We start from the raw sequence: 16,766 nt of genomic DNA, 5'->3' as shown, positions 1-16,766 counted from the left end.
TTGCTTAGACGCAGTGACTTCTATTTGTTTACTTGACTTCACTGCTAGAGATGAAAATCGACTGCTGATTTTTGAAGGGCTGAAAAGTGGATCTTTTTAGAAAATGTGAAAGTTTCTTAAAGATTTGGCTGTTGACTCAAGAAGTTACGAATGACGGATTGTTAAAAACTCTTTGGTTTACAAAGGTAATTTTTTATTTTTACTGGCCAATATTGATTTGTTTTTAACAAATAAAACAGATTATAATTACTTTTCATGCCTAATTTTGTTCCAACAAATAATATTTTGACTTTGTCCCAATGACTAATTCTATTAATGGTTTAGGCCCTTTAATTAATTGAAACCCAACATATACACAATATACACATGAGTTGTGTTTTCTCTTTATCTTTTGCTTCCTCTGAAGGTCAAACTTCTAGTCCTAGCATGTCACGCTAGCACTTTATAGTGTTTGTGTTTACTTCCTGGTTTGTGTTCCCTCGTGGCGGAACACTCTCAAGTCAGATTAGTTTTGTTTAACAAGGTTTTCCAGGCTGACTTTGACACATCTTGCCAGCTCTGCAAAGAATTTATCACATTCAGAAGAGCCAGAGAAATCCCACTCAATCCCCTTTCTGTGCTAGAACCAGTGACAAAGGCTCTAAATGGATTAGTGTAGGTGATTATTGCCATTGTCACTAGTCGCTTTTGGGTGCATGTTGTGTGGTGTCACCCATAAACACATGCCTCGTGCGTTTGAAGTGTGTGTTTTAGATGTTTAAGAAGCTAAACACCTAACGAAGCAACATCATTGTAAAAGATTTGAAGGCTCCAGTCCAGCAGTGGCAGACAAAGAGGAGTGTGACAAACGGAGAAAAGAGTCGCACGGGAGGGAATGTGCTGGGAGACGCATATAACCAGGACAGGTGGGAAGCAGTGACGGGTGAGAACAATTCACACTACAAACGGCGTTAGTGACACTCCCAGCAGAGAGTGAAGGAAATTGCCCAGAATGAAGACAGACCAGAAGGGTCAAGCGATGACTGTTGCTTTAGGGGAAAATAAAGCAGAATTTTGCACAATACTTTGGCTGCAGAATAGTCAGGCAGCAGGACACAAGAGGCAACATGGGATAGGGGGTTGGGTACAAGATGCAGGCAGAGAGCGATGGGGACAGATGGATGGAGGTGAGAGGGAGGCAGTGGGGTACTGACAGGGGAGGAATTGTATTTCAGGAGCTCAGTGCCAGACTCTCACAGATACGGGGAGGAAAAGGGAGGGCAGTTCAAAAAAAACAAAAAAAATAGAGCTTTGAAGAACAAGAAAGGCAGGGGGGTTGTTGAGGGGTTAGGGAGTCAGCTATTAATAGATATACCTTTAAGACCGAAATTTTCCATGGGTTTTACCGTGCCATGTTGTGGGTTGTAAGTTCGTAAATATATTCAGGATGTCAAATGAAATATTGGGCTACATGATGATCAGTTAAAAGACCATTTTTGCTCTGTTTACCTCTAACTACAGTGAGCCATTCAGTGGTGTTTGCCACTCTGTGAACTAGCACTGACTGGAAATGAAAAGAAGCGGCAAACATACACCAACCTCTTCAACGTGGCACCTGTCGGATTGTATATTTTCTTTTGGCAAATATTTTGTTCTCAAAGTTGATTGCACTGAGAGAATAAAATTTCATCCTCTAATTTTAAAGGACATTACATTTACGATAATATGAAAATAGACATGCTTTATGTCAATATGGTCTGATTAAAAGCTGTGATTGGTCACAGGGAACTTTAAAGAGAACATGAACTATAGGATTAAGCTAGGGTTCCCTGAGAGAACATCGACATGCACAGGGCTCCCTAATTTTTACCCCGTACCTGCAACTAGGCAACAGTGCTAACAGCTGCATCACTGTGTATCCCCCCCTGCTGATCTCCCCGTTTTTCACAATATGTTGTTTGCTGAACCATTATGCTTCTCAGAAGACGGGGAGAATCTGGGGGGCTTTAGAAAATTCCTACTTTTTCATCATTAGCTTTCAAGCTCTCGTTGCTTATCAGTTTAATTAGCAAACATAATGCCAAGTTGTGAAGTTTTGAGAGGAGGTGTACAAGGGATTGTCAAATCTGTTGGGGAGTCCAAGGCGTCTCTGTAGGGCAAGATCAAAAGCGACAACAAAAAAACTAAGTCTAGACTTGCTCCTCCTTTTAATGTGCAATTCTCCAGAGTGGGTGAGCTGCACGCATACTGGCTTTCAATATGTTTATTCCACTCATGCTGTTTTTGTTACCCCAGCAGTTACGGTTTTCTTTTAAGTAAACTGTGAATTAAATTCACGTGCATAAATTCTGAACTTCTCAACATGGCAACGCCTTGTTTACCATCGCACCATTACTGACAACCATTGCTAGAAAATGGTAACGGTCTAGCATTTTGAAATTCTTTTGATGCTCATGTCTTCAAAGGACGTGGATGCATCGTGATTGGCACTCAGTAGGTTTCAAAGGACATGATGCAAATCTCATTTCTCAGTCCGGATTAGGCGGTAACAAAAGAAACTGTAGGTTTCCGTGTGAACTCTTCAAGTTGTAACCACAGTTTTTGAGTCAACAAATTAAGCTGGAAGAGATGTTAAAGCAAGACTTCACACCTTCAGTTTGAAGCCGGGTACGGCTCCTCTTCAGACAGTTATCTCGGTTGCAAACACGTGTAATGCAAACGGAAGAATGTCGGAGGCACAAAATCAACCGAGATACTTTTTTAAATCATCGGATTGTATGAGAGCGGGCAGTAATTGTCAGAAATCCAAGCAGTACGGGAAACCACAGACCCTCATGTATTTTTTAAGACGCATTCCTTATTATAGCATGCAACTGAAGCTTCTGTGATTTTATTCAAAGGGGCTCTTTGCTAAGTTTGTACAAACAACTAAAAACTTTTGCGTACACTGGAGGAACTCTTGTGTAAAATGAGAAAATATGTATTTTTAATTTTATAAGAATTGCACTATTAAAGTTACACTATCATATTTATGTTTGCACACATGCACACTAATTCTAGTTGGCAACTGCACAATTCCATATCTCCATTTCATACCCACATGTTGCTTTTTTTGTCCCTTTTTACTTCTTATTTACAATCTTGGACACAACCAAATTTGATTAATGAAAGATTTTTCCATGGAGTATATAAAGCGATGAATCTATATTTAATATACCGACATCTGGTCTGGAATTCAATCACATTAAATCATTCCTTTCAGTTAGATTATCAAAATTACGTTTGATTTTTGTTAAAATTGTTAGAGGGGAATGTTTTTCTTTCTTCTGATACAGAAGTTTGCATACATTTCCTTAGTATTTGCTTCAGCCAACACCTCCAAGAGGTCTTCTCTTTTTGTTTTGTAGTTGATGCAGATGTTTTGCATTGCAACACTTTCTTATAGCCTGTCTTCTACCTGTATCATGATGTAAACCTGTGTAAACAGATGGCCTTGGCACATGCAGGCATCTAGAAATTGTGTATATAGGTGCGCCAAACATTAGAAGGTCCACAATTCTTTTCCTGATATCTACTCTTTTCTACTGATATATTGAGATTTTTCTATGATAAACTGGGCAACACTGTTGTGAAGTACCCTATAACACACACACTTATGTCATAAACTGAGCTTTTACAAAGTGTTTTTAGACATAGTCATGTTTAAAACTAGCCAGTCACAGAACTCGCTGTTGCCGTTTACATTTGCCATTTCGCTCTCTGTTTGGTGGTTTCTGTCAGCCATTTCACACCAGGAAAGTAACAACACATCACTGTTCATTTCCTCTTTTTCAGATGATGGCATTCTGATAGCAGTCCAAGCAAATTGCTGCACCTAACAGGTCAGTGATAGATATTGAATACTGTTTTTCTGAAGCTTGGAGGTATCTCGAATTTACCTGGATTTGGCCAGTGGTGGCTGCTAATTTCCAACCCTGCTTGTAAATCAAAGTTAATAAAAAAAAAATGATGGTATCACCAAGTTTTATTGTTAGGCTTCCAAAATCACTTCAGAAGTCACGTTCAAATTTAAGTTATCATGCCTATGCTGATAAATCCCTAGTCTGTCATTCATTCTCAGTTTTTGCATCAACTGATTTCATTCTAAATTGTCTGTTTTGTGGGCACCATCTCCAGACAGATGAACCTTGTACAGGTCACCAGTTCCTGTCAGTGAAATGCATAGATCTACAGGACAGATAACTATGCCTACTCACTCCCATACTTTTGTTCAATACAGACTTTTCAGCTAATTTGCATGCACGTTTCTGCCGTAAAGAACCCAGGCATACAGAAATAGAAAATGTGAACTCCATGCTAAAAGGATAAAACTGAACATTTAAACCCGTGATCTTCTTGTTGCACGGCAACAGTAATAACAGTTGTCGACTTGCTGCCAGAATGCCATATTCTCCCCTCCTAGTGATGCAAAAATTATCACAGCTATGCCATGTAAATGAATAAAACCAAGTTAGAGTCGTGTAACTTAATATGACAGAAACCAGCCAGAAGACAAATCCATCACTTTGAGATTTGAAAATTCTGTCTTTTTTGATTTTTCAGTGTCTGATTCATCTGGTGATGGTTTACTCACTATCCAACTGGACGATCCGGCAGCTGCCTATAACGTTACATTATCAGAACATTCTAGACTTGTCCACTCCTTACATATCAAGTAACTTAAATAACCACCTCTGCCCTGCGTGTGTCCCTTTAAATTAGATTTCTCTTGACTACCACTGTTATTACAATGCAATATCCCCACTTTGAAGCATGGTGGCAGTATGACATTCAGGCTTTGGGACACAAAACTATATAGTGCTACAAAAAAATGTTCAACTCAAAACAGTGTTTGACATTGGGTCACTAATACCTGAAAAGGTTTACTGTCTTGGTAAATAGTGCATGAGTAAATGGTGCAAAGAATTTTGGGAAATGCAACCTCTTTAAAAGATTTATAGAAGGCAGAGGCAGGGAACAAGGCAACTCTGAATGAAATGCTGTAATACTCTTCCCATCAGGCAGCACTGCATTTAAAAAAATAAAAAATGTCTGTAGTGGATTTACTGCGTGGATTTAGGAACATTTCCAAATAAGAGAACATAAGCTATTGCAACATAAACAAACAAGAATAAGAACTCTGGCAAGTAAAACAAAAATAAAAGCAAGAGCATTTTGTATATAAACAAGGGCACTGAATAAGAACACTGCTGCTTTTCCTTGTTCCAGCTTCATTTAACCCATTAGATAGGAATGCAACACATGCATGCTGCTTCCTTTGGAACCGAGAGAAACATTCTTTTTACCTCCTTTAAACGCGTGCATGAATAATGCATTAACACTTAATGTTATGAACAAATCGTTTTTTCTTTGACATGGTCAGCTAATGACAGCTAAATTAACAAACTTTACCTAAAACGCGTTCATGTTTTTTTTCTTTTTGAATGGTATATATATATATATTTTTTGTAGTGACTATCATCTCTTGTTAAGCTAAACATTTTGTATGTTGATCAATCTTCATTATTCCAACATTTAGCATAATAAAGATGCCAAATGGTTGGCATTTGATTGCTACATATTGTGGAAAATTGTCCATAGTGGAGCAAATGTTTGTATCAATGGGAATAGTTTGCTACACTAGATACCAGCAGTGCACATAGGTATGTTTCCATATCTTGGTTTTTGTGAGAGAAAGAGATGATCGCAGTTCAACCTCTTGTGTAACCAAATAATGTTTGTTTTTTTTCTGAGCTTGAGCAACTCGGGATGAGAACAGACCCCATAGTTTCATCTCAGTCGTAAAGTGTAAGGAATTTGGCATCTTCCATGTTTGATTGACTTTGGACAAGGAAGATCTTTACGTCCCCCCCGTCTGTTACCCAGCCGTCTTTCTGCCCCTTTGTGGATCCAACCATGGACGTTCCTCCTTCCCTTCTCTGAGTTTTGGATTCATGTTTAAAGTCTGACTTCTTCATTCCATAAATTCACTGTGATCCTTCTTAATATAGTGAAAAGCTCTAAACAAATAAACAAAGATATACAACAAAATATCTCGAGATCTTGGAACCTACGACAACTATGAAAAGATTCAAATAAAAAGGATTGGCTACATTGTGATATTATGTGGTAATGCAGATCCATCCACCATTACAATGTTGTTTGAAAGCACGTCGAACAGCACATCAAATATCATTTGGAACTCATTAAAAGCTATTTTCCTTTGTTCCAGTCAGTCAAAGTAAGAGGTAACCAAAAGGTCAGCATCAATGAATTATGCCTACTTGTGTTTTTGCCTACTTGGACCATCCTCTGGGTGATGCATAATTGTGTTTGCTCTTTGCACAGCTGTCGCAGCATGAATACCCTCATTAACAGGACAGGAGATTCATCTGAAGGCACTACCTGGCTGCCAAAAGGTCTTTCCTCACAATGTAATGAAGAGCAAATAAAGCTAGATGATTTTTATGATTAGCCCATTCTTTCTTCGCTATGGCTTCTAGTGGAGTTTGTATTTTAGTTTCTGGCAGTTTCGGACTATTTGTTCTTGTATGAAAAGTAAAAAGCCATCATCTTCCAGGTAATTAGGAATGGGTCTGTGTGACAAACCTACACAGATCCGTCTCTACAAAAGAATATGCACCCGTATACTTCTGTAAAGGACTATATCATGGTTTTTAAATAAAATTGAAACATATATTGGTTTAACATGACATGTGCATTTGGCTTTACCAGAAAAGCAACAATATTCCTCCTACAAATGTGGAAAATTCTCCTGAAAACTACCTCTGTTTAAAGTAGAAGGAACACAGCATCCTACTAAGGTAAATGGGGTTACCTTAGTGAGTGATGAGTAGTGATCCTTTAGTTTATACACTTCAAATGTCTGTGGTTTTTGGAAATATTCCTGGGTAACCAAACAATTACCCAAACATGTACAAATTGGCAGTTTGAGACTTTAAAAGAAAAAAAAAAATGGCATTTTTACCACCGCTGCACAGAAACATTTCAGGCCCTGAAAAGTATTCCGACAACCAGTCAGTGTGTTGGACCTGCTGCCCAGAGGAGCCCTTCCCACCCTGCTGAGCTTAGTGAATGGACAATTGAACATAGCACTTGCTTGTTCTAACACATTGTTGCTTTCACACACAAATACACACACCGAGGCAAGTGTGACGGAAAAAGCAGCCTCTGACAAGACGGGGGAAACGGCGGATGCTGGGTAAAACCCGCAGGCTGTGGCGTCGATGTCCTTAATGAGCATTTCCCCATTCTTACATAAACATTTTATTCAACTACCGTCATAGTCATGCATATTTCATTGCGGCGTCATCCTGAAGCAGGAATCCTACACAAAAACATACCTGGTTGCTTGCAGAAGCTCCCAAAAGCCCCAGCTCTTGCCTCCTACTCAGAGATGAGTCAACCTCAGATTTCCGTCACTGGGTGGAAGCTTGGAAATCTCACGGCTGATGGGATTTTACACTTGATCTTCATATTTTTCAAATCTACGCAAGAAGAATGCATAAAAATTAGTAGTTCACTGGCTTTTTTTTCTTTCAGTTTTCTTGCTAGCACAATCAGTAGATGTGAATTTGCTTGATAACATTTGACTTGACGCAACCTGACAAGTGCATCCACTTGACGCCAGTTGGGGAACTGTCTTGCCTTCGTCCCACACTTTCCCCCACTGGCAGAAATTTCTGAGCTGTCGGAAGGATAATAATGCAATGGAGGTCACGCTTTATAATGCTACCTGTCAGACAGCCAATACAGCAATGCCCTGGAAGAAATTTAATTAGCGCAAAATGACAGGCGGCAGAGAGGCGACATTAAGGGAATTGAACGATAACCAGCTTTTAATCCCATCTTGGCGAGAGAAGTGAAGAAAAGGAGAGCAAAAAAGGTTGTCTATCAACAGTCGTGACTTTGATGGAGGTGGAATTCTTTTAAGGCGATATGCTGTGTAATTAGCAATGTGCATGTGTTTACAAGATAAAAAAAAAAAAACGCACTTTCTTTGATGTGTAATGGAACCATCCTCTAAAATTCAGACAGGGAAAGACGAGCCTTGCTGAGATGGCCATTTCTACTTTGTCCTTGAGGACTCGAGCAGGAACAGCTTCCTGTGTAGAACTCTCCAATGTCAGATACGCCTGGAGTGATGTGGAAATGTATTTGCTCCCCTTTGCAGGTTTCTTTTTGCATTTTATCAGTACATTTTATTGACAAAAATAACTACAGTAAATGTAATATAAAAATTGTTGCATTTATTAGGGGAGGACTGTTACCCAAAACAACTGGGACCCAGGTGAAAAAATAAGCATTTGCAAGAACTGCCAGTGTGTCATTCACATCGCTATAGATGGATTTTGTGCCATTCTGCCTTCCAAAAGAGCCACTTTGTTTTCCTCTGTTTTTCCAGCCTATTTCATGTCGTCAACAAGTTACATTTAAGAGATTCGTCCGGCTTGTGATTAATAAACCTGACCCTGAAATTTAATCACTTTATGATTTAACAAATCAGGCAAATACATTTCTTTGTAGGATCCAGTTGGTCCTTTCTTTAATAAATGAAATCATAGTTTCAGAAAAGTATCTTTAATGTAGCAAATGGTTTTACAATTACTTTTCAAACACTTCTGCATGGGGCTGTATTTCTCTGTACACAACCTGTGATCACAAGTAGCCTTGTGATCCATCGTGCAGTTCAACAGAACTCAAAATTGCAGGTCTTTCATAAGAACGGAAACACTGGAGACCATTTAATGTCTCTTGAACCGTTAGAGCCAAGTTTCCTGAAGTATGACACTTTAATAAAGTGTGCTGTGGCTGTAACTAGGGGAACCGTTTTCTTTCTTACATGGGGCTGTGTGTAAAGATTGTGACAGGAAAGCAAGGCAAGCACGTTTCTTCATCACTGAACTAGAAACTACATTCCTTCAATGTACAAGTCTTTGTTCTATAGCCAAGCATGACACTTCATATCACCGTCTTTCTTGAATAAAATCATTGTCTTTTCATTAAGGCCTCATTTGGTTAATTAACTATTGTATATGCCCAAATGATTTACTTTAGCTCACTTGTACGTCCTTGTACACTTTTCTATTAGCTTTGACTCAGAATTAAATACAAAATAATAGCTGCCTTGAAAGACTTTCTTTTCTTGCTGCAAACTTCAGAAAAAAATGAAGTAGCTGATTGAATATGACATGCACACATGCTTGTATGTGTTTAGTGGACACATGATGTAAAGTTATTTTCAGATTCTGAGTTGGGGAGGAAAGGTTTACCCAAGAAGCAGTCTTAAAGGTGTTGTACAGGTTTTTTGTTTCTTCTTCAGAGAAGGCAGTCGTATTAATAAAACTGACAATTTCCCAATAAATGAACATTGATAATTGATTAGATAGTGATTATCATTGAATTTTTGTTGCTTAAAACGAAGCAAAAATATTGAGTAAAGCACTTCGTGTAGTAAGGTGGAGAACCTGTGATGCTTTTGGCTAAAAACTTTGAATTCAGTGTAGCAATGCGGCGGTGCATTAACATGACCAAAAAAATTTGCATTTCACTGCCGCCCATATTGGCATTAGCCTTTTCCCTATAATAACCATTCTAGCTATTTTTTATTGATCATCTATCTTTAGTATACTGAATGGAGCAAGTCAAAGTAAGAAAACATGCTAGTGACACCCCACATGTCACTGGCAGCATTTAGGCTAACATTAGCATTTTGGCTCATGTACTAATGTTGATATACTCAATGGAGTAAGTCTGTTACTCAACATGGTTGTGACTCTCTACATGCTATTTATTGAGTACATTGTTTAAAGTGAGATATTTGCTGTAGCATTGATGCTAATTTTTAGCATCAGAACGCTGGGTTCCAACTGAGTGCTAGGAAACTAGTCTTCGCACTCAGACATTTTTTTTTTGTTTACTGTGATGTTACGCTGCAGGATAGCACAAAGCACTTGTGAAATAATTGTAAAATAAAAATGGTGTATTGTTTTCACAATTTTTCCAAACAAAAATCCATGGCAGCTATCTACATTCGGGCCCCTAAGTAGCTGTAAATAAAACGGCATTAACGGGAAGGTTATACAAATTGTCTCAACCTTTAAGGTTCTCAAGAGAGTAGGAGAGAAGTCCATAACTCTGGTCGAGACAAATATGCACAACAAAAATGCAGCACACAGGACTTCAAAGTTTGTTTACTCTCTGGGTCTGTTCACTGGGCAGATGGATGATGGTAGAAAACCTTTCTGCAGCTGAAAAGACTTGAAGACGGCGTGGAAAGGCAGACGATGATCTTTAACATACAGCTGTAGTGGAATGGTTTAAATCGAGGCACATCGATGTTGGAATAGCCCAGCCAAAAATGCAAACTTAAAACTAAGCGAGAATCTAAAAATCAGTGCTCACCGGCACTTTCATCCAATTTGAATGGATTTTGCAAAAAAGAATGGAGTTGAATTTCATGCTCTAGAGTAGACATACTGCTTCTGTCTCAGAGTGAAGCCCGAGTTTTATGAATCTGTTGTCACTAGAGAAATGTATATTTCTTTTGAGAGAAATTTAAATATCACATAGAGCACATGTAAAATCATCAAGGATTAGTTTCACATCATAAAGAATACAACGGTGTGAAATGGACCAAACTAATCAGATTGTGTGTTTAATAACATGACAATCAACAAGCAAAGAGAAGTGGAGACATTTCTGTAGGGTCCCTCATCTCATCTATTCAGTTGAACTTGTAAAGGATCGTACGTGTTAAATCTGTCTTGTGCTATATTATTCACCTGACTGATTTCTATGCTCATATTGGATGTAATTGTCCCAGAAAGTAATTGTTCTGCTGAGAGAAAGAGAGAGAAAAAGAAAGGGAGAGCTGGGCTGGCTACCGTGGTACCGTTCCCTTTTTATCGCTCCGATTCCTGGTGCGTGTGACTTGAATAACAAATACAGAATTATACAATATCTGATCTTCACATTTTCAAACTGTCTGATCCCAGACTTTTCCTTTTTAAGTGTTCATGCTTCATGGTTTATTGATTTAACTACAAGAGGAGTCAGTCATGGATCTCACACAAACGACACCACTAACTCACCTTCCGTCTTTGTCTGAACGTCTCTGCAGCTTCCTACTTAAGAGGAGGTTGGGGGGGAACAGAAAATATTTCTATTTCTTAGCTCTTTTTATGTGCAACTATTCAGGCCTTCTCCTTCTTAAAATATTCCCTCTGAAGCACTTAGACTAATTAGAGATCATTTATTCCTGAACCAATCAGTCCAAGTGTTTTTGTCTCTAAAATATAACAAGAGGAAATGCTGTTGCGCTAAGTGAGGGTTCAACAGCCCACGCTGCTTACTTAATTTGACTTCCGTGTTTTATTTTGTGTACGCACGCACGTCCTTGTTGAATGGCTGCTATGCAATCCGCAGCCTAATTTGATTAGTGACTTGAATATAATTACTCAGCAAAAGAGGGCACATCTTTGCTTTCTCTGATCCGTCTTCATAAATGTTATCTTGTCGAAAAAGATGTCGCTTGTTTAGAGTAAAAATTGCCTTCCTCCTGATTTGAAAGCAAGAACTGACTTTAGTTCCCCCCAATCCTGATTAGGTGCTGGGAACGTTTAAAAGCCGGAAGATGGATTTAAAGGTGTTTTTTAATCAGAGTTGCATTGGCCCGTAGAAAATCGGCTGGATATGAATATGAATTACATTTGGTGTGAATGTTTGATTTCTATAATAATAACTTAATGCAACTGAAGGTTGAGGCAATTATTTCGTTTAAAAACATAAGCTGAAAAATAACCTTTAGAACATGGATAACCTGAGCAATAACACTAATGCTTGTTCTTGATAGACAGTTGTGTGTAGGGACAAATATGCCTACATTGACTTAATGATTGCTTCATAAAATTTGAATTCAGTATATTATTTCTTATAAAAACATGGTTATTAAGGTTAGCAATAAGTAGATATTGAACATAGAGGGCAGGGGAAGGGTCACCAAAGCTCTCCAATTGTTTTGTCCTGATCTGAAATTGGGTCACTAAGGTAGCAGCTCCATAATAAGCTCTCTTTCCCCAGCAACATTGCCTGCTCATTTTTTCTATTAGTCCCTTGGAAGGGAATAGGAACCACAATATTTCCAACATTTACTGGGGGTTTTTAAGCTTTTTTTTTTTTTTTTTTTTTCCCCAAGCAACATGAACAGAATAAGTCACTTTTTCTTGTATTTAGTCTAAAATGAGATGGAATAGCATAGAAGATGGATGATGCCACCACAGAGTTGAAGTTAGTCAAAGTTACTCTAGTTAATTAGCGTAAGCTTAGAGTAAACCTAACCCTAATGTTTTATGCTAATATGTGATTCAACGATGTTAAGGAGAACCAGCTCTTGAAAAATAATAGGTTGGCAAAAGCAAGAACATGGATGGTTTCTTGGCTGTTTGATATGCAGGTTTTCAGTCCATGACTTGAGAGTCAAATATCATTTTGACCTTTTACTTTAAAGTTACATTATTTCTGTGCTCCAAAAATAAGGACCAACTTGCTGATTAACTTAAAGCAGAGTTGATGAGTTACACGGGGGGGATAAAAGACCACAATTGATTTCTTGGCCATTTGGCATGCAGTTTGGAGCCACTGCACAACTGCAAACCCAAATATCGGGCTGACATTCTCTTTGGCTGTCATGCGTTCCTTTGTCACGCCTTTTTATCCATTCAGTTAGTCTGCTTTTGTGGGGATGACATGAGCCTGCTTGCTTGCTTGCACACAACTACCCGACAGTCAGTGGTGTGCAAATGAATTTCACATTACTCTGGGTCACTGAATTAATTTCCGAAAATGGCAATTGGGATAATCTCTCGCAGGACGTGGTGCAAGTGGTGCGCCACGTTTACCCAGTTACCCTTAGACCCAAGGGTAGACCAAGAAATACATTTACCCAGTCTCACCCCATCAGGCCATCTGGTCCTTTTTGACAATGAGCATTGTATCATTTCATCTGGAGGCAGTTTTAACTTGCATGAGCAGACTGTGGAAATGGCATCACAAGTTGGACTGAGATCTATTAGAGATGAGGCGCTCTAGTCTTTGTGTGTGTGTGCGTGCGTGTGTGTGTTATGAAATGCCCTCCTCGGAGCTCATTACAAGCAATAATCCAGTTCTCTCCAGCCTTCAGCTCGCAAGCCTAAACTAGAGATCTCTGTCAGAGTATTCAAAGTCGGCCATGATCTGCTTTCCAGCAATGACATAAAACTAAAGCAGTTTCTCCAAATTTCAAGTAGTCTGCCAACGCCAAGTGCAGGCCATCACTTTAAACTTAAACATTTTTTTTCCAACAGCAATGTCGGCACAAAGAGGATTCAAAATTTAAAAGAGTACTCGTAGATGATGCAGTACTGCGATAGAGGAAGAGTGCCAGGAAGAAAACCATTGTTGAATAAAAGCAATAAAACAGCAGCAGTGATGTAGAGCACCAACCCTCAAAAGACCCACTATCATTCACACTTTAGATGTTAGATCAGGTTCTTGACTACCACCTCTCAAAAATACAAAGTTTCCGAGTAACACCATCTTGACAATTTCATGTAGTGGTATACCATGGGATGCCATTCTTTTTGTAGTTCCAACTGAAACTGGAACTACTCTTTGGGTTCCGGGGGGAGTATGGTAACTTAGGGAGTAACTTAATAGTTAATGATAGTTAATGAGCTTATGCTCATTATCAAAACATGATAAACATGTTTGTTTATCATGTTGTTTGTAGCAGATCTGCAGTAAACTGACAATAGAACCTTATAGCCAGTCTGAAGTTTCTGTACCTAACTATACAGTTATGCCAGGTAGACTACCTAGACTTTTAAAATTTTGAACAAATGTTACACAAGCGCACTATTCAGTTAACACTGTAGAGCAAGTTGTCAAAAACCGTTTGAAGCAAGTAAAAAAAAAACATAAAAGCAAAGTAATAATTTTTACACATCAAAACTGATGTCCTGAAACTGTTGCACATTTGGGCAAATTGGTTAATCTATCCATAAGGTTATTGTAATAATCAGCTTTTGGAAAACTCATGTTTTAGTGTTTAGTACTTCTGTTGTAGCCCAGGGATCCTTAATTTAACACGTTTTTCAAACACCAGAACTTTCTGATCCAAGCTGTACTTAAGTATGTGAGCTAAGTTCATTCTCTCCAGCTGCTTACTCAAAAAGGGCGAATCAAAATATGATTGGTTGGTCAAAATAGCAATTGGAATGCAAACAAACTCCACACTTTTTATTAAATTTATGGTCTAAAATAGCGGTTCTCAACGGGGGCGGTACCGCCCCCCGGGGGGCGTTCAGAGGACGGCAGGGGGCGCTGGCGGACATTTTTACAAAAGGGGGGAGCTGGGATGCCTTTGGGGGCCATTGGTCGTAGGTAAACTTTACACCTTAAATGCACAAAAATGCCTGTTTAGACTTTGAGCAACTTGGTAAAACTGTATTGTGTAACATTAAATCATGCTTGGCTGCAACTGCATCAATGGCAGCTCTTCTTCTACTCAGTGTTTGTAGCTTCTGTTAGTTTTTGGCGCAGTTCCGCTCCTGCTACTGGTAGCTAAAATCACGATATCCTCACTGTGTGTCCCTCTGAAAAATGAATCCATTTAAATAAAGAAATCCCTCCATGGGTGATACCACGATAAAGATCGTTCATTTTATAGCGTTAACACCGGTGCTGTAAGTGGTCCGGTATGAAACTGGGGTGATGGAACAACACAGCACTTTTAAATTTCAATAATCAGAATGCAGAAATTGTTTCCGCTGTTTTAAAAGGTTTGTCAGTCTGCCTTTTCCCCATCGATGCGCTTCTCGACCGCTGCTCACCATACGGGGTTATAAAAAAAAAAAAACCCGACGCACATTGCGCAAAACTCTGAAACAGGAGAAGCAGGATATAAAATGAAGCGACGTACTAGATGTGAATTATGGCATAAAAACAGAGAATCCGATGCTGAACAGTGAAAAAAATCAACACATGATGTGAAACACATGACGATTAGGCGGCGCAGCAGGTGATGAGTGAAGATGACTGATGGTGAGCGTCAATAAATGATAAAATAAATGTAGCAACAGGAAAGAAACTAAAGTGGACATAGCAATAAACCGAGAGAGGATAATACTAATCAAATGAAACTAAATGGAAATGAATGAAGAACAAAATGCAAGAATAAACTAAGAAACTAAAGTAAATACAGAGGAATAAACTGGTATGGCAAGACCTTTCAAGCAATAATTAATCCAGAGGATTGTATGGCAAGAATAAACACACTATTTCCAGATAAAAGGTAAAATAATATTGTTGAAGTGCTATGGGTTTAACACCATATCTAATACTGAGAATAAATATTTCTTACAGACCTTAATGGTAAAGAACTGATCACTTATTTATGTTTTTAAATTAGATTTGATATATTTATTTCTTCAATGTTATTTTTCATGTCAGTGTTAATGTCATGAGGCTGATGACTCCATGACACTTTCAATTTGACTCATTAGGATTTGATTAAGAACCAGATTTGTTCTTTGTAATTTCTGTCCAGTAAAACTATTAATCTATAATCAATAGACAGGTCTATATAAAGATATAATCCATGTTTCTGTCTCATATTTGTATGGCATTAAAAGGATGTGGAACTTTTGTTTTCCCACTGAAAGCTCTGGTTTGCACAATAAATGCAATGAGGGTGAAGTTTTATGGATGATACTCTGATGTCCCATTCTCCTGAAGGCAGCACGAAGCCGCACCACCAGAAACTGACAAACACTGAAGAGAAGAAGAGCTATGATTAATGTAGTTATAGTTTTATCCATGTTTTAATGTTGCAGAGCTCAGTCGTTTTGCAAATAGTTCAAAGTTTAAACTGGCATGTTGAACATCTTTTATCTGGTCATTTTGTGGAATATTTAACAACTAGAAAATGGCACAAAATAATATTTTTCCACTCTGATTGGCTGCTGTTAGGCCTACTGATTTTAACTTGAATTTTCATTGCATTTTTCGTAGACACCTGTGAAAATAATTTCTATTCACATGACTTTTTTGTTCTCTGGGAAATTATTTTTGATGATAAATACAGAAACGAGCATAAAAATCAAAACATCTACAATAGTGATGGTAATATTAATGATAAAATAATGGTCAGTGCAAAGTAGCCTGCAAATTCTTTGGTGGGGGCGGTGAAGGACCTGGATAAAGGTTAGGGGGGCGCTGGCCCAAAAAAGGTTGAGAAACACTGGTCTAAAATAACACTGAAATTTAATTTTTCTGTTTACCATAAAAATTGGAAGGATAGACACATTTACAAAAATGATATACAAGAACTGCTCCCGGATGCCTAATTGACTCCAGTTTCCCGCCCTCTCTCCTGGAAAAAAGAAACCTTTCAAAGTTGACTCCCCTCTTTAACCTGCAGTGCTAAAGCTTGCCCAGCTCTGCCGCTCCCACACCTTGTTCCCATTGTTGCCGATCGTATCTTTCAGCCCATCGGAGGACTAACGACCTTAGCAATCGTTGCTGACCTGTAGAGGAAAGTGGCGCTGCCAAAGAGAGGCGAAGAGAGTCCATTAAAAGATTAATGTATAAGGAAGTGGACACTGTCCTCCCGGACCTGGGGAACACTGCAGCAGGGAAGAAGAATTTGATTTATTGTCGTACCCCCTCCTCTATTGGTGAATAGATGG

General features: G+C 38.6%; 1 long non-coding RNA gene across 1 annotated transcript in view; it reads left to right on the top strand.

Moving 5' to 3' along the window:
* LOC103459477 (uncharacterized) overlaps nt 1-3,861 on the top strand; it is a 33,239-nt gene extending 29,378 nt beyond the window's left edge. The window contains exon 5 of the long non-coding RNA XR_532754.2: nt 3,814-3,861. This is a non-coding gene — a long non-coding RNA (uncharacterized LOC103459477). The remainder of the gene's footprint in view (nt 1-3,813) is intronic.
* Nucleotides 3,862-16,766: the final 12,905 nt, after the last annotated feature.

This window comes from Poecilia reticulata, linkage group LG23 (genome assembly GCF_000633615.1).
Source record: "Poecilia reticulata strain Guanapo linkage group LG23, Guppy_female_1.0+MT, whole genome shotgun sequence".
In the NCBI taxonomy this organism is placed as follows: domain Eukaryota; kingdom Metazoa; phylum Chordata; class Actinopteri; order Cyprinodontiformes; family Poeciliidae; genus Poecilia; species Poecilia reticulata.
The sequence above is the reverse complement of the archived record's forward strand: the minus strand, read 5'-3'. Positions and strand labels throughout refer to the sequence as shown.